This window comes from Acipenser ruthenus, chromosome 1 (assembly GCF_902713425.1).
Source record: "Acipenser ruthenus chromosome 1, fAciRut3.2 maternal haplotype, whole genome shotgun sequence".
In the NCBI taxonomy this organism is placed as follows: Eukaryota; Metazoa; Chordata; class Actinopteri; order Acipenseriformes; family Acipenseridae; genus Acipenser; species Acipenser ruthenus.
The window spans coordinates 21325535-21347024 of record NC_081189.1 but is presented as its reverse complement, the minus strand read 5'-3'; the positions used below and the strand labels follow the sequence as shown (position 1 = coordinate 21347024).

Sequence of the window (21490 nt, the reverse complement as noted above, 5' to 3'; positions counted from 1 at the left end):
GAAGTTATATTTTAACAATGTAAAAATGCATTTGCAGCTTACAAAGGAAGTACAGCTTCAGAAACTTGTTTTTACCTTCAGTGAATGTCATCAATCAGAGTCCCAAATCTGGATGACTGACAATGATTTCTTTAAAAGCCAAAAAGGGGAATATTTGTCTCCACATAAGAGGGGCTGGAAAGTGCCACAACTACTAAAGAGAAAGTGTAACAACATATTTGTATGGAGCAAGGATGTCATTACAAACCTCATTATTTTCTGTACCTTCAGAACTGCTGTTTTGAATAAGTGTTATACAAACTAAAGAATTCAGTGCTTTTACCTTCCCTCCACAGTCGTACCAGGGAACAATGCTGAAACCTGTCAGACTTGACTTTCTCTTATAGTTTTCTCTCCGAGTATATGATGGGATGTTTAAAGTCATGGATGAAGAACCATGGCATTGAGAGCTTGGTGATACCCAGGAAGAAACATACCATAACACTGAAGAAGCATTAAACAAAATTTTCTTATATTTTTAAATACAAAACTACCCAAACTAAAAGCAAGTATCAATCACCTGCAGCACACACCCATCTGTTTCATCTGAACTGGCGATTAAAATGTTGTTCAATTTTACACTAAAATATAATGGCGCTTGTTTATTACAGTACATTTTGCCTGGTTGTCTTATGTAGTCAACATAAAACAGACCTGTTTCTAGCCCAGCTCAATAAACGTGTTTTTTTTCTGTAGAGACTGGACAGAAATAGCTGCCTCCTCCTTGAAAGCTGCCACAATGCCAGTCAATCAGGCATGCTACTGCTACTAGAAATACAACTTTATACAGTCAATTACATATATTTAAAGCACATTTTTACACAAACCATGTAGATTCTTTAGTGTAAACAACGTTTTTTTAAAAAAGAAACAAGAGGTTCAACACATTCAATGAAAGGACAGAAGGTGTATTCAGTACTTTACAGGCTGTTGCTTTGCCACATCATTCCAAGGGAGCAATTCTGGGAATGCCATTAAAGGGCAATTTCAATCCAAATCCAAATGAAGGTTGGAAACTGAATCTATGATGGATGAAATGGTGGCTGTATCAGTCCAGAGATGATAGACAAAGAGAAGAAGATGTCATACCTTTTATTGGACTAGCTAAACAATAATTAAACACAATCTATTTCCTACTTTCACCTGAAGAAGAGACATCTGATGTCTTGAAAGCTTAATTATTGTTTATTAGTCCAATAAAATGTATCACGTCTCCTTCTTTGTCTAAACTGAATCTAGTACACACATGAATCTAGTACACACATCATCCCACTATTCTCTTAATTACAGTACATGACCCTTAAATTACATACTGAAAACAATATATTATGTACCTTTAACAATATATATAGTTATATATATATATATATATATATAACTATATATATATATAGTTATATATATATATATATATATATATATATATATATATATATATATATATATATATATATAACTATATATATATATATATATATATATATATATATGTATTGTTATAGGTACATACTATTGTTTTTTGGTATGTAATTTAAGGGTCATGTACTGTAATTAATAGAGAGAGACAGAGAGAGAGAGAGAGAGAGAGAGAGAGAGAGAGAGAGAGAGAGAGAGAGAGAGAGAGAGAGAGAGAGAGAGAGAGTCAATTAATTGAACATTATCTATAAATTGCTTGCCAATTACATTATCTGAGTAGTTTTCCTACTGATGACGCTGGCGCTGTTCTTGGATTCTTGTAATATTTTCCGCAGAAAAGAGGGGGGGTGTTGTTTCTGGTCTATTTGCGTGTGCTAGTGTGTAAATGTGCCTCAAATCAATGAAATTCGAAGTTGATATACATGTATTGTACATTTTGTCCTCAAACGCCTTCTACACAGCGCGTACAGAATGTGACTGCTCTGACAAACTACTGGCAAGCGCTCAAAATTCTGCACCACTTCGGCTCGAGTTCACGTCTGTCTCAGATAACCAGGATAAAAACGATTGACTGGCAGTAGATTTGACCAATCAACGGTGAAAGGAGCTCCCAGTGCCGTTCTTTATTGGACCGGTAAAGTAAAGGACTGTCCAATCGGATTATAAAGTGGGCAGAGCTGTGTTAGCAAGCGAGGTTGATGTGCGTGCTTGTGTCCTGATTGGTGCAGGCTGGCTGCTCCTTCAGACATTGGAGGGACCTTGAGTTGCTGACTACTGCAGAGTTAGCAGTCTGGCTCTGCCGCAGGAGTTCTTGGCATGAAGCCAACACGCATCAGAATTAGCTCATTGTTAAGAATATACAGCATACAGTCTATTAGAATCCCAGCCTTGGAAAGGAATGCACTTTCCAAGGCTGGGCTCCTTTTCTAGGAGAGCAGTGATTTTTTAAATGACTTCTACTTGTTCCTTTTTACACCAACCGTATTGTATTGCACGTGTAGAGAGGCAAGCAATTGGAAGGGAGCAGAGCCTTTTTGTCTGCAAGTGTAAGTATAACATTAAAATTCAACAAGAGTTTGTTTGGTTAGTTTTCTGTCTGGGTACTCTGCTGCAGTCTGAAAACGGTTTGCAATATATAGGCGCATAGTTTTTTTGTAGTCTCTGCAGTTCACATAGAATGTGTGTGTATTAGATATAATTTCAAATGAACAGAATGCTTTGCAAAAGGAACTGCACGGGTTATGAATAAAATGGAGTAGAACAGGATTTTGGTGTATGCCCTTTTGGCTGCAGCTTTTTGGAAACTGAACTGACTACAAATGTACTATGCTTAAAATACGTGCACTTTGCTTTTTATATTTCGATTTTTATTTATTTATTTATTTATTTATTTATTTATTTATTTTGCACTACATTGCCTAGGCACTGAAACTATTTATATATATATATATATATATATATATATATATATATATATATATATATATATATATATATATATTACACAAAATATACAGGCGTTTTATGTAGCCTTAAATTATTTAAGTTTGCATATTACTTTGTTTAGTGTTCTATATAAAAAAAGTTTAAAAAATAAGTGTTTCGCACAGCTTGTTACAGTTCCTTTGTCTGTTGATTTACTTTGAATATATTTGTTTGCATTCGTCCATAAAAAAAAAAAAAGATACAGTAGATAATTAACCTTTCGTCTTTGTTTTGCACGGTGTCCTTAAATCGGGTTCACTCTTTAAACAAATTAGTCTAGTGTATGGACTTGACGCTTAAAAATAATGTTGCTGCTGCAAAGTATATTTTATTGTACGCAGTTTTTTTATGCCAGAGTGGCAAATAAAAATCTATTTCACGGGTATTAGAAACTGCTAAATCCAGAACATCACAGACAGGAACCGTGGTTCAAGGGATTCCTTTGTCCTAAATTTAGACGAGACGAATGGAGTCATGCAGACCCTTTCAGTACCGAAGCATTTATTTTTTATGTTCCCTTTTTCGCTTTATTCTGAATTCACGGACTGGAAGTTATGACTGCGATTAACTCATACGTGTTAACATGTCTCTGTAGTTTATTAAATATAATACCTTGTGGTTTTAATACGTGTCTGAAAATATTTTGTGCCTCCATTTGTCTTGTAGTGTGCTGCTTTCGGTGGCTGGAGGGACTGCAGTTCCAGCACCGCTGCAGAAAAATCAAATAATGGTAAGAGCTAAAAATTATGGTAACGAAGAAATACTTTTGCTCCCTGAACAAAGACAAATCCTGGAAAATCCAGCATGTGTATAAATTATGTATATTTGTGTTTTTTGGAATGTAACAATTCTTTATGCTGAAAAAGGTCAGTCAGATTTCCTGCAAGTTTTACATTTTGTAAAAAAAAATAAAATACAAAATGAATAAATAAATAAATAATCTTCAGTGGCTTTCAGACTTCCACTCGTACGACATGAATATGATTACTTGAGATTCTCTCAATATGGGCACCCTTGCCTTAATTGTTGTATTGTACCAAGCTCACTGTTTTTGTTTGATTTATTTGATCCTTTTGGTGTTAAATTAAAGTGTTCTTTTTCTCAAACACTGGCCAAATGGTGTCATCTGTCATTGTACCCTCATGTCCCTAATTTAAAACTGTATAGGAAACTGCAGTGTGTTAGGAAGTTAATTTATACTGGAGAACACCGGATCAATGTTATAAATAGTTCTATTAATGTGTGTGCCTTTTTTAATTGGAGATTCAGCTAATGCAGATTCCTAATTTAGTTGGGCATAAAGACCGTTTTATTCTCTGTCAGCAGATACTTGGGGAAGTGAAGCCAGAACAGGTATAGAGTTTCTATCTTCACTAGCTACTGGCAACCCCATACAGTATTTGGATAGTTTTGGCTTGGGTAAGTGATGCGTTTGCCAAAAAAGGGATGACTAGAAGTATTCAAGAAATGGTTTAACAGGAAAGTATTTTGGTAAGACTTTGGTATTTATTTATTTTTTTGAAACGAAAATATTAGATAACCCTTTGATTTTACACCAGTATCATTACTGAAAGATGATACATTGTAAAGTTTGTCTGTCTTGCTCTACCAAAAGAAATCAATTGGATTGCCATATGGCACAGATATCTGGATTGTGGGTCTGTATGTGAGCAGGATAAAGAGTGTATTTTTCCCCAACATTTTTGCAGAGTTCACCTTATGTGAACCATCAGCTCTTGTTAGTTTCTTGGTCTCATCCCAAAAGACTTGGCACACCATGACTTTGGGTATGTAAGTGAGCTGCGGGTGGATAAAATACAGTTCATGCATGTGTTAGTAATAGACCTAAGATGTATGTGTTTTAAATGATTAAATACTTCATCATGAAATGTAAAAACATAAACACTTCTTACTACAGTACACTATACAGAAGTAGGCAGACAAAGTATATTTTAGTGCTAGTTTGTTTCAGTTTTATCCGTTTAATTTGCTACCTAATTTAATACGTGCTAGAAAATAAAAAAATAAGGAAACAGTCAAGCAATCAGTAATAAAAGCTTAATTCCATTTGCGGTGCTATTTTATTTGATCAACTCTTTTGTAAAATCTTTTTTTTATTCAGTATAGCAGAGTGTTTCTCTCAAATGAAATAGTGGCGCCGTACAGCTCAATACAAGTCCTATCGCATCCACCTGTAGGCTAGCAATTCAAAAGTTGTTAAACTTGAATCTGTAAAGCCTACCTTGGCCTGATGTTTTCTGTGGCGCCTATTCAAATGTGTTGTGGAACTGTGGGGTCTGTGTGCCTGGAAAGCAGCAGCCTTACAAATTAAAGGGATTTTGCCAGACACCTGGAAGCTGGGCAGGTGTTTGTCTTTAACTTTTGTCAAAAGTTAGGATTATTATTTGTAGTGAAACATATCTCAGTGACTCATGAATTATTACTTTTAAAGTCATAAGTGCATTGGGCATCTGTCCTGCAGGCCTTTAAGCATTAATCTCTGACACAGCAGTCATTACCTGAAAGATAATTGACTGTGGTGATAGGTGTCATGAGTCAACACGAGGCTTACTTAACAAAACACAAAAACCTTCCAAGTTGTAATAGCTTTGAGATGCACAAGTGGGTGTACATTTTCCTTCTATAAACTACACACATGTTTCTGTGTATGGGGATATTTTTAAGTGGGTGGGTTTCAAGATTCTGAAGTCCTGGTAACTTAACAGGATTGATTGGTTTATCATCTACGGTGCCATTGAAAACTGGCATGGAACTCCAATGGAATTCCCTTTACTGTAGCTTGTTTGCGCACTTTACTCTTTGAAGCACCCATGACCACGCCTGCAAGAGAAGATAGACTGATCCAGCTGGCTCGGCAATGCTGATATGAGTCAAGAGACTTCAGCTGTTTTTCTACTGGACTGCAATATTAAGTAGCAGATTGAATGTAATAAAAGAGAACATTAAAAGGCTGATATATTTCTTTGAGTTAATTCTAAAGAAAACCTATACTTTTATTTTGGTATTTTTTTTACTAATTCAATCTTGCACAACTTGATTGAACATTCTTGATTAGTGTAACACAAGATTTGTTTAGCTGTTTCAGTCAAATTATCCTTTATTCAGTCGACTGTAAGTCTTTCCAAAATCAAACTGGGGTTGCTGCCAGCTCCATCTGCAGTCAACAATTCAAACGGCAACTGGACAAAGACAGTAATATTGTATGCCTTTTGTGTCGCTCGCCATACTTTTTTTATCAGAGGATAAGGTTTTGTTCCATTCTGATTATATACAAAACAGAATGCAGTCTGAATGCAGCTTCTTTAGAATGATGCAATACACCACAATTAATGTAGCTCATCGTCGCTCACTGTAATTCAAACGAAAGAACAGCCTCGGCAGCAAGAGATCTGGGGAGGGGATATCTGGGTTGCAGAGAGTTATTCCTTGACATTAGTAGTCCACTAAGACACTTAATTCCTTGAACCTTGTTTAAAAGAAAAAAAAGCATGCAGCTGCTAAGGAGAAGATGAAAGGAGTAGGTGAGCCGAATGGCAGAGCTGTCACAGGGCTAGCAAAGGAGTTTGGAACAGAGACAGACACAAGACTGAGGTGGCAAGAGAGGACGGCAAGACACTGTCAATCCCAGACACCAGAGAGAGAGGCAACAGCAGAGAACCTAGAAGGCTGAGCCCAGGGGAGAATGCCCTCTGGAGCGGAACAATGTGTTGTGAAGAACTGACACTCGGCAAGACGAATTCCCCAAAAGACCTTGGAGCAATCATGGTCCAAGTGGAGGCAGATGTACCCACATGGGTAAAGAGGTTGTTGCATGACATGATGTCTGTTTGGTAGGAAAGCATTCTGCGCAGAACTCAGGCTCTTCACCTGTTTGTTTCGCAGAGTGCACTGACGTTAATCCTTTAAGGAAAGGATGTTCCATCGTGACCATTTCTAGATGACTGAACAATCAGAATAAATTGTAATATTTGACAGTAATATTTATCAGTTGATGGCAGAAAGATTTCCTCAATCCGGTGCTTCAAGATTAAAGCTGCATCCACACTGGAAGTGAGCGAATAATTTAGACGTCACTGCAGTCAGATGGGAGTATCCACACCAGCAGCGAGCGACGTCGCTTTGAGAAAATTTCTCGTCGCTAAAATGGAACCTGTTTGTATTTTTTTTTTTTTCTTCGCGCGACTGGAATGAAACTGACCAGTCAGAAGCAAGGTTAACACCCTTGACACACATCAAACACACGCCTCAAAACAATGGACGACGAAAAGTGAATTTATGAGGTGCAGCAGTATGCATTATTATATGATTGCAAATTGAACGACTACAAAGACATCCAGAAGAAAGGCAATGCCTGGGTGGCTTGCAGGTGGTGCATTTAGCAGCACAGAGACATTTTCTTTCCTATTGTGCAAGTTACATAAAAATAGGTTTATTAATAAGCAAAAATAAACAGGACCATACATGCAGTCTGCATATCCAGCATTGAAATGAAAAATGTGCACTTTTGCTGGCTTTTAATAATGACACAAAAAAGGTCCCGCATTCACACAACTTGAACATGTGACCTGATTTTAAACTATGGCTTTTTTTTGGTTTGTTTGTTTTTATTATTATTAGTTTATTTAGCAGACGCCTTTATCCAGGACGACTTACAGAGACTAGGGTGTGTGAACTATGCATCAGCTGCAGAGTCACTTACAATTACATCTCACCCGAAAAAAGGAACGTTTGCTCAGAGTCACACAATGAGTCAGTGGCTGAGGTGGGATTTGAACCGGGGACCTCCTGGTTACAAGCCCTTTTCTTTAACCTCTGGACCACACAACCTCCTCCTTTTATGATACATAACGTTTTGTTCTATACATACGCATAAAGCAAAGTTTTGTGAAGATTCACCAAACAAATATCGAGGTCCTACTATTCTATACGTTTTAAAACAAAACCAGCAACACGTTTGTATTCTATGTGACACATCCCAACATTACCAAGGTCTGTCAAGTTCACCGGACTGTTTTAAAAGGAATAAATAAATAAAAGTAAATAATACAAGGTAAGTGGTGACCTGTACATAATAACACAGATTTTAATAATAATAATAACAATAATAATAACGAAGATGGTGATTATGTAGTGCTTAACAACAACAACATCATCATAATAATAATAAGAGTAAAGTTACTAAACAAAAAGGATCAAAGAAAGAATTTGTAAAGAAACACAATTGAAACTGCAGTGAGTTGTATATGTAAATGTATAACAATAAAATAATTTTGTTGAAAATATCAGTTCAGCTGGAGATGTACTGGGCTTCAAATCAGACTACTGCTACTACTGGTACCACGGAAAAAAAAAAAAAAAAAAAAAAACTACGACTACAACTGTACAATTACCACTACTATATGATTACAACAAAACTGTTGGATATATAGGGATGTTCAATAACTCTGATCTATAGATTTTACAAGTCCAACCTTTATTTTACAACGGAGTTGCCGGAGGTCAGGGTGGTAACCTTTTATCAAAACAAGAACTGTTTTGTAATGGGACAGCCCATCTCTAGTATGTCCAATAGGAATGCGTGGGCGGAGTCATGTATTTATTTTCAGTCTTTTGGATCGTTTCCCAGTCTGGTGTGGATTGACATTCGGCGACTTCGCTCGCTCGTGTCCAGTGTGGATGCAGCTTAAATCGGTTTGTTTATTCAGATAAATGTGTCTATGTTAGGATGAACAGCTCAGTAAAAAATAAAACAAAAAACAGAATAGTGTTTATGTACATGGTTTCAGTGAGAAAGAAGCCGTCAAGGTCAGTTAGGCCCAGCCTAGCAAAATAAGGGGCTCTTCTTTCTTAGTCCTCGCTGTGAACCTCAACATTAGCCTTAACTGGTCATTCTGCCAGTCTGATTTCATACAGCTGAATTAAGATGCATTTAGTGGTGGTGTTTTCCTGGACCCTTTAAGACTACTCTTTTTTTCAAAGGCTTGGAATGGTAGTCTTAAAAAATGACCTTTACGCAATCTCTTCTTGGATCCAATTCAAACTTCCGTCCCAAAAGGTGAAACAGACTGGTTCGTGGCAGGTGGCTGGTCTATTGTATTGGACATATGCATTTCAGTGCAAGAATATCCCAAAGAGCAACTTGAGTACTTTATCAAGGGAGGCATCTAATCTGAGTCTAATAAAGTAGTTGGCAAATGCTACACATTGAGGGTTACTTAAGACCCTAATTCTTATAGAACTAGTAAACTAGTCTCGGGTTAACAAGTTTAAAGTCAGTAAAACCCAGCCATTGTAAAACACAAACTCCATAAACCCCAGACTGATGTCTCTGTTACAAAATGTCTGTGAAGGTGTGTATACCAGTAATGTTATCATTTGGCACAAGCATGAACAGTGCAACATGTTTTACTTTTAATATGATACATTTTGTGTACTAGAGTATGCAAAGCTGTAGCTGCTGCAACTGGCTAATCTTATTTGGCTTCACTGCTAATGAGCCGTGTTACTCAGAACTGGCCCAGAACTTAAACTGTACACATAAAACTGTTTATTAATGATTGTGGTGGTTTACAACTACGTTCCCAGATTATTACTTCTAGGTAGAACTCATTTTAATTGGTTCTTAGGGCCTCATTAAAAAGCTACTTTAAAAACAAGCATACTGAAACAGCCATGGTGGTTCATGATAATACTATTACAAGGCCCTCATACATGTCCTGAGCCTCTGCTTTTGTGATAAATAGTAAGTAGGCAAGTAAAAGCTGACTGTTGAGACAACTGTCAACCGTGTTCCCTGTCAAAATTCAGTGTCCCAGAACAAATGAGTAAAAGTGGCTTTGCGTGTGACAGTTCTGCTTTTACAAAGTGTTTCCTGTTTTAAATATGATGCTTTGTTTATCATTTTAGCACATGATAATACAGGTCTACATCCCAACAAGTCATTTATTTATTAGCAACATTATTTGCCTCTTCTAACAGTACATGTAAAACCGCGCACGTGGTCATCGTGTTCGCTGCATGCTGTTCTGGAGTTCCTCCAACTGTGTCCATGGCAGATTGCCCTCGCCTTAACTCATAACACTCCTCACAGAATCACTGACAAATACCTTGCAGCAGTACCTTCTTGGTTGGCATACTTTATTCTATGTGCAGACTGGTACTCAACTTTGTACTTTTTCAAAGGTGTTTCTTCAGCATTATGTAAAAATTGTGCACTATAATTACCGTATGCAACAGTTTATTAGATTATAATAGTTCCTTACAAAATTAACCAAACAAATGAACAAAAAAAAAATCCTTTTGATCGTTGGGTCTGTAAACAATTATTTCAATGGCTTGTTTAGCTTTCGAAAAAAAAAAAAATGCTTCTATAATTTACAAGCTGTTTAACAAAGCAACAGATGATAACACAACATCATGATTAAAAGAAATGTGGTGCCAATGATAAGAATGAATATTATAAGAAAGTTACCCTATAAATCCTATCGAAAAGCAGTGTCTTGTTAAATTATAATTGCAGATGATTACACAACTTGCAAATGTAAGTTTTTGTAGTGTCCTAATGCCAAATATATAGGAGTGTTTTAACTTGGTATGCAAGTTAAAACACTATTTAAATAGTTCAAATTCCGGCTCACTCACTCACTCATTGTGTCACCCTGAGTCACTTAACCTCCTTGTGGTCTGTCTTTTGGGTGAGACTTTGTAAGTGACTCTGCAGTTGATGCGTAGTTCACATACCCTAGACTCTGTAAGTCGCCTTGGATAAGCATCTGCTAAATAAACACATAATAATATTAATGTATTTTAAGAAGAAACTGTTTGAACAACAAATGCTCAGTTAATTGTGTACCTTAGGGGTTAAAGTGCATTTCTTCTTTAAGAAATAAAAATAATGCAAAACACACATCTTTTGCTTATGAACTGGCTGTTTTTTTAGGAAGATTATCCAAATCTAGTTGTAGCAAATGTTTTCCAAGTAGCTTGCCAAGTTAGTCAGCTAAAATGTCAGGGTTACTTGCCAAATGTTGTCTTTTTTTTTTTGTTTTGTTTTTTTTAAATCATGTTTTCTTTTGAATCTGATCTATTCTACAGTACCTACCTGTACACTGCTTCTATCTTAACCGACTCATTGACAACAGATGTTATATATTAAACTGAACAGAAAAAAACAAGTCTTAAACACGCTGCAGTTATACTTGATCCCTCAGCAAACACATCTTTTCATATGGTACTGCACAACACTAGGTTAAAGAAATCTATTTGCAAGCCAAGTTTTGAGGCTGCTTTGCACTTCCTGTGTTATTTCACCTCAAGGATGAAATTGTCCCCACCCCTTCACTGGCTTCTTTCCTGTCAATAACCAATAAGCTGCTTCTCCTGTTGACTGACATGCATTCAGCCAGTAACATGCTTTGACACAGAAGATACTGCTGGGGTGAAATGTCCAAGGAAGTAAAGCAGTAACAGACTGCCTGGAAGGCAAGGGTAGTGCCCACATTTGAGACCTGTGGAGCTAATGGAAGTGTAAATGGGTATTTATGGAAATATTTTGTTTTCAACAATTACTTAAATAGCTAGTGGGTGTTTTTTTTTTTTTTTTGAGGGAGTGGTTTGTTATAGAAATCTGTAACTGTTCTATAAGCATTACAAGCTGTCATAGAAACAAACAAACATCCAATCAAGAAAATGTATTTTTAAAAAAAACTAACATTAGCGCTGCACATGCAGCTCCTGCACATAATTGCAGACTTGTATACCTGGTGCATTACTATAACTTTATTTTGATTACATGTTATAACATTGGAAACATTTTCTTACTTAAGGTGACCATATGGCTTTGTGTTTAGCGGGACAGTTTGGGATAGTTCAGGCTTTTCAACTCGCAACCCAATGCATTCTGGTATGTTTTACCTGTCTCAGGTACCATTCTTACCTTTAAGAGAAGCAGGACTACACTTACCAGAATGCACTGGGTTGTGAGTTGAAAAGCCTGAACTATCCCAAACTGTCCTGCTGAACATGGAGCCATATGATCACCTTATTCTTCCTCCATAGCCCAGACTATTTCAAGCTTTAAATCAGATTAAGAATGTCTAGATTTAATTAAAAAGAGATCTAGTTCAGAATTAAAACAACCTGTTTTAATAGGCCAGTGGTTCTCAATCTGTGGTCCGCCAGTCCCTTCAGGTGGTCTGTGGAAAGGTTACATAATTACGGAAAGGAAGCGACAGCATAGTTTATAGATCCCATTGCAAACTCAAAATCTGAGACCTTAAAAACTCAGCTACAGAAGCAGGAAGAAAATGCATACATGGAGAATGTCTCCAAGTTAAAAAAAGGTATGAACTCTCCGTCATATATAGTTTTGGAGTGTCTAAAATGTATTCTTTACTAGGGAGTTTTTGTGTATTGCGCTCACGTGCACTCAACATAGCAGCTTGTAAAGTAAGGGATAACACATGACAGGGTGTGCATTGTGTTGCATAAGCATACAGCTGTAGTTGGGTTCAACCAACAAAGCTGTATGTTAATACAACACAACACACAAGCGCTGGAGTGTTATCCTGCTTATTAAACAGATACAATAAAAATAGTAGTTTTTTTGTTTTTTTTTAAACAAACAATTTTATTTATATATCATTCCGCTTTGGAGAAAAAACTAGTCACTCAAACAAGGTTGTAATTAATTCAAATGAATGAAGCCTCCATGCTGGTCTCAGTCGCTCCGTAAACAGAGCTGACATAACCCGCAATGTTAGCCTTGTTAGTGACCAAGCATTTAAAAATTGTAATCATGCATTTTTGTTGATAATGAAAAGATACAGAAAAGGAGGCAAAGACAAAGTTCACCATCCACGCATTACTACCGCTGACCTGGAGAAGCCAATACAAAAATACATGATTGACATTTTTAAATGCTTGGTCACTAACAAGGCTATCATTGCGGTTCATGTCAGCACTGTTTACAGAGTGATTTTATATATATATATATATATATACAGTGTGTATAATATATATATATATATATATATTTGTTCCACAGAATAACCTATTGCAGATACAATCTTCAGCCTGAGCCTGAAACCAGAAACAGTGATGGAAATTCCCCTGAGGTAAATGGTGTTTACATGGCTATCATTTGTTTGTGTTGACACAGATAAGATAATAAGGTCTACGAGGGGTCAGTGACACAGTTATAAGCCAACATAAATAATTGCACTATATCAATCAATAATCCAGTATATGCTCACAGCATGCAGTAAGTATATAGTTTTGGAAGTTGTATTTACAAAAAACAACAATAATTATTTTTAAAATACTATAGTAGTGTCAGTTTTTTATAATGTTATAGATCCGTTCATGGGATCTGAACCTTAGGTGAGGGTGAGTGGTTTCTTCGAAGTGCAGTTTGAGCCAAATGTTCACTGCTGTTGGAAAGGTATTTGTAGTTAAATGGTGTTAAATGGTGTATGTATATATTCTTGCTCAGTTCTTTGTTCAATGCTCCCGTGTTGATGAGAGATCCATCAGCGCTCTGAGGTGTCCCAACACATCAAGGCACTCTGTCCATAATTCATTGATCAGTGTGGCGGAGTGTCCCACCCCTATTTATTATTATTTGTATTTTTGTTTGCGGCGCGGATAAAAGCGCCGCGTCTTTTATTATATTTAAAAACCCTGTGAGGATGCATGGCTGATCAGCTACTGATTATTTAACTAGCTGACAGTCATGCATCCCAAACGCGTGCAGACTCTGGCCGAGGGATAATAAGATAATTAACTACTAGTTAATCCCTCGGCCAGAGTATATAAACCTGCAGCTCTCTGCACTCGTGGTTGAGTGTAGAGGAGAGTACGGGAGAGCGCGAGGAGAATAAGACAGTTAAAAACAATTGCTAAAACGTGCTGGAGTATCCAGCACGACACTTACTTGTTTGTTTGTTTATTCGTTTGGCCCTCGTGCCCTTTTGTTTTGTGTTTCGTTAAAATCATTTGTTTATTAAATACACTGAGTGCAATAGCATTCAGTTTCACCCGCCCATCCACTGTTTTGGTGTCAGTTACTTCCTGGTCCGTGACGTCATCCACGTCACCACTGTGAGCCAGACTGCCACATATGGTGTCCTGCGTGGGACAAAACAACGCCTCCAACAGCCAGACCAGGAAAGTAAAGGACGTTTTTTTTTGTTTTTCGAAGTGTTTTTTTTGTGTTTGAAAAAAAAAAAAAAAAAAAAAAAAAACATGTGAAGAAGCGGCCGAAGAAAGCAGCAACAGCAGCAGGAGGCGCATCGAGAGCAGCGCAGGCCCGGTCACAGGTCCCGTCGCGTCTCTACTACGCCGGATGTTTGCCTTGCCTGTCTGGATGAGGAAGGGTGGTGCTTCCTGTGTGGCGAGGTCAGGTATCTTCCACTCAGCCAGAGCCACGCATGGGAGGAGATGGAGGAGCCTGAGCGTCTGGCGTCAGGGGGAGAGGGCCCGCTGGCTAAGACGAGTTCACTCTGCTCTGAGGGAATCTGGGGCTGGCTGGTGGAGCCTGGGAGGAATGCTGAAGAGGCCCTCCCTGAGGGAGAGGAGCCATTGCTGCCGTCTCCAGCGCCAGAGGGAGAGGAGCCATCGCTGCCTTCTCCAGCGCCAGAGGGAGAAGAGTCATCGCTGCCTTCTCCAGCACCAGAGGGAGAGGAGCCATTGCTGCCGTCTCCAGCACCCGAGGGAGAGGAGCCATTGCTGCCGTCTCCAGCGCCAGAGGGAGAGGAGCCATTGCTGCCGTCTCCAGCGCCAGAGGGAGAGGAGCCAGTGCTGCCGTCTCCAGCGCCAGAGGGAGAGGAGCCATTGCTGCCGTCTCCAGCGCCAGAGGGAGAGGAGCCATTGCTGCCGTCTCCAGCGCCAGAGGGAGAGGAGCCAGTGCTGCTGTCTCCAGCGCCAGAGGGAGAGGAGTCATCGCTGCCGTCTCCAACGCCAAAGGGAGAGGAGCCATTGCTGTCATCTCCAACGCCCGAGGGAGAGGAGCCGTTGCTGCCATCTCCAGTGCCAGAGGGAGAGGAGCCGTTGCTGCCGTCTCCAGCGCCAGAGGGAGAGGAGCCGTTGCTGCCGTCTCCAGCGTTAGAGGGTGAGGAGCCCTCGCCACTGTCTCCAGCACTAGGAGCAGAGCAGCAGGAGCTGCCTCTGTCTCCATCACCACCAAGAGCAGAGCAGCAGGAGCTGCCTCTGTCTCCACCACCGTCAGGAGCAGAGCAGCAGGAGCTGCCTCTGCCTCCGCCACCTCCACCAGCAGAGGGTGAATGCCTGCTGGTTCTGCCTCAACCGCCGTGGGAGGACTGCTTACCCCTCCCACCTCCACCAGTAGAGGGTGAATGCCTGCTGGTTCCGCCTCAGCCGCCGTGGGAGGACTGCTTGCCGCTCCCAGCTCCACCAGCAGGGGGTGAATGCCTGCTGGTTCCGCCTCAACCGCCGTGGGAGGATTGCTTGCCCCTCCCACCTCCACCAGCAGAGGGTGAATGCCTGCTGGTTCCACCTCGACCGCCGTGGGATGACTGCTTGCCGCTCCCAGCTCCACCAGCAGAGGGTGAATACCTGCTGGTTCCACGTCCACCGTCATGGGAAGGACTGCTCCTGCCCTGCCTCGCACCGCCCAGGGATGCCTGCCTCGCTTCGCCCAAGGATGCCTGCCTCGCTTCGCCCAAGGATGCCTGCTCCGCATCGCCTGGGGCTGCCTGTTGCTCCGCATCGCCTGGAGAGCCACCAGCTACAGGGAACGAGGGAGAAGTGGAGCTCCCGCTGCCGCCTCCATGGCCAGGGGCTCCCCTCCCGAGTTCACCTCCTGAGGGTCCTGTTTTGCCTGGGGTCGCTACCAGTCCTGCCATGCGGCAGGAAATACTATGGCCGGAGCCCCATGAAGGGGAGCTGCCGGCCACGGAAAAGGGGGGGGGAGGTCAGGAGACCAGCTCCCCCAGCCGCACTTTCGCGGCAGGAAATACTGTGGCTGGAGCCTCGTGAAGGGCAGCTGCCAGCCATGAAGAAGGGGGGGCAGGTCTGGAGACCACCCCCAAAAATTTTTTGGCCAGAGGAGCCGGCCCGTGCGCGGGCCATTGGAACGCTACGGCTGTTTGGGTGGGAGGAGGACATCCCACCGTGGCCGCCACCTTTGGCCCGTTGCTGCCCCTGTTCCTGCGCCGGGACTGCTAACCGGGACTTTAGGGAATAAGGGGGGAGGTGGCCGAAAAGGCCATGTGTGCTGCGCACAAGGGGGGGCATGTGTGGCGGAGTGTCCCGCCCCTATTTATTATTATTTGTATTTTTGTTTGGGGCGCGGATAAAAGCGCTGCGTCTTTTATTATATTTAAAAACTCCGTGAGGATGCATGGCTGATCAGCTACTGATTATTTAACTAGCTGACAGTCATGCATCCTTACCAAACGCGTGCAGACTCTGGCCGAGGGATAATAAGATAATTAACTACTAGTTAATCCCTCGGCCAGAGTATATAAACCTGCAGCTCTCTGCACTCGTGGTTAAGTGTAGAGGAGAGTACGGGAGAGCGGAGAGAGAAAGAGCGCGAGGAGAATAAGACAGTTAAAAACAATTGCTAAAACGTGATGGAGTATCCAGCACGACACTTACTTGTTTGTTTGTTTATTCGTTTGGCCCTCGTGCCCTTTTGTTTTGTGTTTCGTTAAAATCATTTGTTTGTTTATTAAATACGCTGAGTGCAATAGCATTCAGCTTCACCCGCCCATCCACTGTTTTCGTGTCAGTGAGGCTGTGAACTAGAATCCCCAGCAGACTCCCTCTGCAGGAGTAAGACTAATATCTCTATCACGGGAGGCTATCAATCTTTTTATTGCAAGGACACAATTCCAGAAGAATATTGTTTTTGCAGCTGGAAACTACACAGTATAATTGCACTTGGATGATCTCCCAGGCCCTGACTGGACTCTCAAAACATACTGCAATCAGGCATTCATCACAAATTAGCTTTAGACATCACGTTGTCTTGATGTTGAATAGTATCTTTATTAATTCAGACAAGAGCTACTGTATTCTCTGTAACGTATTTCTTCTTTCCTGGTCATAGGATGGTCTGAAGTGAACTGCTTTAACAGTTGAACGTCCGTTGATTTTTTTACAATTTAACTTTTTTTATTAGGGGGTTGGTATGGGTGTGGATCTGTTCAACTTTTAGCCGTTACTTTTCTATTTATTTAATTGTGTTTTTATTTTAAACCCTTAGTTTACTTATGGTGCCCCTATCCTTTTATAGTGGCTATTAAAAGTGCCAAATAAACAAAACAAACAACTGTGATAAAGATGGTTGTTGTCATTTTATGAAGTGACACAATTAAATAAATACACACAGCTATCATAGTTTAATTTAAAGGATATCTGCACCATTCTTAAAATGGATTCCTGGAGATTCTGAGTGGAATCCCCCTTGTTGACTGGCCGTTGTATTTGCCAGAAAAGTCAGTTGAGACTGAAAATGTTTAACCCCACCTTTTCTGTGGTGTAGAATAGAAGCAGGTGGAGCTAACAGAGGTGAAAGGTCAGGTGATGGCAAACGTCATAAATTTGCAAGGAAAACAACAAAAAAGCGAATTTAAGTGACATCTGAAGCAACCCCATGGTCCTCATGTGCAAAATAGTTTGCTGCTGTTTTTGCTTAAAACATGTGTAATGTTTTATGCATGTGGTATACAATGTTAAACTTCCCACTTAAAATGATGTATATGTATTAAACATATTTGTTCAGTAAGTGTACCTGTTAAATTACAAAAGGGAAGGATTTAGAAACACTATCATCATTGACTCTACATCAATACTGTATATAAGCTGCCTGACTCCTGTCTGATTTACCAAAATATACATCAGTTTCCCGACTGGAATTGATACGCCTGGTCAAGAATTCTGATAATACTTTGCAGCTAACATGATTAGCAACTTGCTCAGATTGAAGGGGTTATTGTAGGACAAGTCTTTGCTTAGTAAAATGTAACTTACTGTATACCTGTATATTCTAATATTATATGGTTCTTTATTTTGATCTTGTGTTTTATATACCTTTACAATAATAGTAACATGTTCAGGAGCATACCTGTTTATTTTCACCTTTGTGTTTTTTCTTGACAGGATGATTTCAAGCTCCCCTCCCAAGCAGGGAAAGAAGGGGAGCAAAAAGACAAAAAGCTTCATTCCTGTCTCCTGGTGAAGGCCATCTACCAGAAAACAAAAATGATGACCTCTGAATTATTCCTGAATCATGTATCTTCCATTTGTATTGATTTGGTCTGTGGGTGTAGATGAGTTAGTAAAAAATATGGATTTTTTTTGTTTGTTTTTTTTTAAATTGTAAGTTAGGCATATTTGGGACTCTGAGCCTTTGTGATGTCTATTTTGCAATGGTCAGGTGAAACAAAAAGCAAATCAAAACCTTTGAGACAAACTTGAGCTACAATATCCACATTGTGAGTCCATGTTTACAAACACTACAGGTGGGCTGAGAGGCCTTTTTATGCTGGAGCAGCATGTCTTCCATTTCTACACCACAAACACCCGTACAGTTTAACTATTTCACTGAGGCAGAGAGTCCCCTGTTTTCATTTAGACATTAATAAGCTCATTAGTTTAGTAGTTCTCATTAATTTGCCTATATAACTCCATATGTTAACCACGTACATGTTGATGTTTAAAAGTAGTTGTAGAAATGCATTGTTTCCTTGTGGTAAGTGATTGAGGTGCTGCCATGGGAATGCGACACTGATGAATGGTGCTATTTTGGACTTTCACTATGCTCCTTGGTAAGGTAGCTCTGATTGTTTATTTTATTTTAAATTTTTAAAATGTTATTTCCATGTTTTAAGAAGGTGTTAGTGCTTTGTTGCTTGGTTGTTGTTCCTTGATCTGGATTGACTAGTTCTTCCTGTCTGTGTGACTTTCTTATTGAGTACAGACAAAGATTTTAAAAATAAGAAACAAGTCAGACGGAAGACTGGCCTATGATTTACTGGGAGGGAGCAACTATAAAACTGCATTGTTAACTAAGTTCCCCCATTTTTTAAATCTCTTAAGAGTTGAGACGTCATTATTAGATGCTCTCCTTTAAATCCAAGCACTCCTCACTGGGTTTTTTTGTCTTTAATGTAATGAAAGATCATGTATAACACAAAAATATGAATGTCCAACCACACCAAATGTGGCACTTTTTTACAAGATACCATGCAGTGCTAAGTTAGTGAAATAAAGAATTTAATAAAATGTTTTTAAAAACCCTGATCTCACTTAAGACAATGTCATAAAAAACAGCTTGAAGAAATTGTATTTTTTACACACTTGTTGTCCTTAAAGTTATACTAATGAAACAAATATAATAGATTTATTGATATTTTTGGTGTTTTTAAAACTTTTTGGAAATAAGGAGTTAAGGGCATATTTCATTTGTGCTGGGCTTCCACGGGTGACAACATGGTCAATTTAGCATTTTCTGTTTTGTTTTGAAAATACAGAAACCCGCTTAAGATGGCTGTGTCTTTCCTCTCCCCACACTTAAGTGACACCAGCCATAGTTACCTACCAGTTTAGAAATATTTCAGTTCAAAGCACATACTGTATTGTACAGTATGCAGCTTAAAATGTGACAGTTTTAAGTATAAATAGTTAATGCTAACCAGTTGTAACGTCTGTTGGGTGACCATATTGCTCCAAGTTTACCAGGACAGTTTTTTTTTTTTTTGACTGACATTCCAAAGCAGTCAGTACTTTTTACCTACAGGACCAGAATGCATTGGGATATCCCAAACTGTTCCTGTGAACTTGGAGTCGCTTAGTAACACAAAGCCTGTTATCATTGTCAACATTATCAGTGATCCCTTTATTTCTTTACTGAAGATATTTTTGTTCTTTGCTGAATTTTAACCTGTGCTTCCTGCTACCTTGTGTTGAAGGTCAGCTCAATGGTCCCAGTCTCACCCTTGTAAAAGAGGCTGTGAAGCTAACACAGGACAAACAAACAAACACAGGACAAACAAACAAAAAAATAAATGAATAAAAATAACCTTTAGCTTAAAAAGGTGGGTCAGCCATAATGTTAATAATTCTAATTCATGGTAAGAAACTAGAATTTCAAAGCCTTGGATGCCAGTCATTAATTTTGGCCAGTTTATTTTGGGAACTCACAGACATACAATAAAGAATTTGTAAATGTTTAGTCATACTTATTTGCAGTTTTGTATTTGCTTGCTTTTAGTTCATTCCATCTACAATGCTAATGTGGTTACAGTCTGAAAGCCCTTATACCTTTTTACTTCTGCTGTTCTAGGTTATTCCTTTACAGTGCAGGCCTTGAGATGTATTCTAACCTGGCTAAGCTTCTGAATTTCAATCTGGTGCATGGACTTTTCTTTTTTCTTAGTAATTATTATTATTTTTTTAAAATATTCTGTTTTTTGTGTTTTTATGTGCAGTTGTCTTTTTATGTTAGACTAGGAATTCCAGCTGTGTTGTATATAGCCAGTGACAGTATTAGGCAGTTCTGGCATTTGTATGCTGAGGTATATCTGGAACTGTGCGGTTGATAATGACAGCTTTTGTAATAATGTGATCTTCAATAATGCATTACAAGTATCCTGTGTATTTTTGGCTTTTTTAGTAGTACTTAAATAAATATGCAAGCTGTTAAAAAAGGGTTGTTTCAAGTTTATTCTTTGTCATTATTTAATGTGTTAAATGATTGACTGAACATTGCTGTTTTCTACCACAGTATACTGCTGTTGGAGTTAAAAATGTAAATACATTTGACACCCAATCAATTCAGTTTCTGCTTTTCATTTTTGTTTGTAATAAAAGAAAAACACTTTTACCAACAACTACTGGAAAAGTAGTGGAAAGGTAATTAGAATTATTATTGGTACTTTTAGTACAATTACTTTTTAAAGTCACAATTAAAAGTACAACTTGTAATTAGATTGGAATACATTTCTGGATCCTCATAACCAGCGGTCCAGATAAGCATGTGTATCTGCCGTTTTTACACATTAAAAAATCTGAAATACGCACTAAATTTAAATTCAATGCTTGTCTGTCTCCCTTAAAACTTCCACTAACAATTATATCTCCCAGAATACTTTATCTTCAGTTACTACGAAACTACACAAGAAAAGCCAACTCAACAAACATTATCCAATCTTTGGCTAGCCCTGTTGTCTTTGCAGCCAATCACAGTAAGAATAAGAAACATTTGAAGCTACACAGTGTTTCCAACTTAGCAAATATGTCACTAAATCTAGTGACTTTAAGGGATAACTTGGCAACAATTGTTATCAAAAGCGACTAGCTACAAATCTAGCGATTTCCAGGACAGTCATCAGAGAATTTCAGAGATATAAAATCAACAAAACGTTTAGATTATCCTGTATTAGCAACATCCTTTTAGAATAATTGTCGGGGTAATTAAAATAAAATTCAATATTGCCCCACCCCATATAATATGCAAGGATATGCATTAATTATATGCACCCCATATAATATGCTTAGCAAC

General features: G+C 39.1%; 1 long non-coding RNA gene across 1 annotated transcript; it reads left to right on the top strand.

Annotated features, from left to right (window-relative positions):
* Positions 1-2174: 2174 nt before the first annotated feature.
* On the top strand, positions 2175-20636 carry LOC131735255 (uncharacterized). The gene is made up of 3 exons (XR_009327445.1): positions 2175-2501; positions 3607-3670; positions 18088-20636. It is a non-coding gene; the product is annotated as an uncharacterized LOC131735255 (long non-coding RNA).
* Positions 20637-21490: the final 854 nt, after the last annotated feature.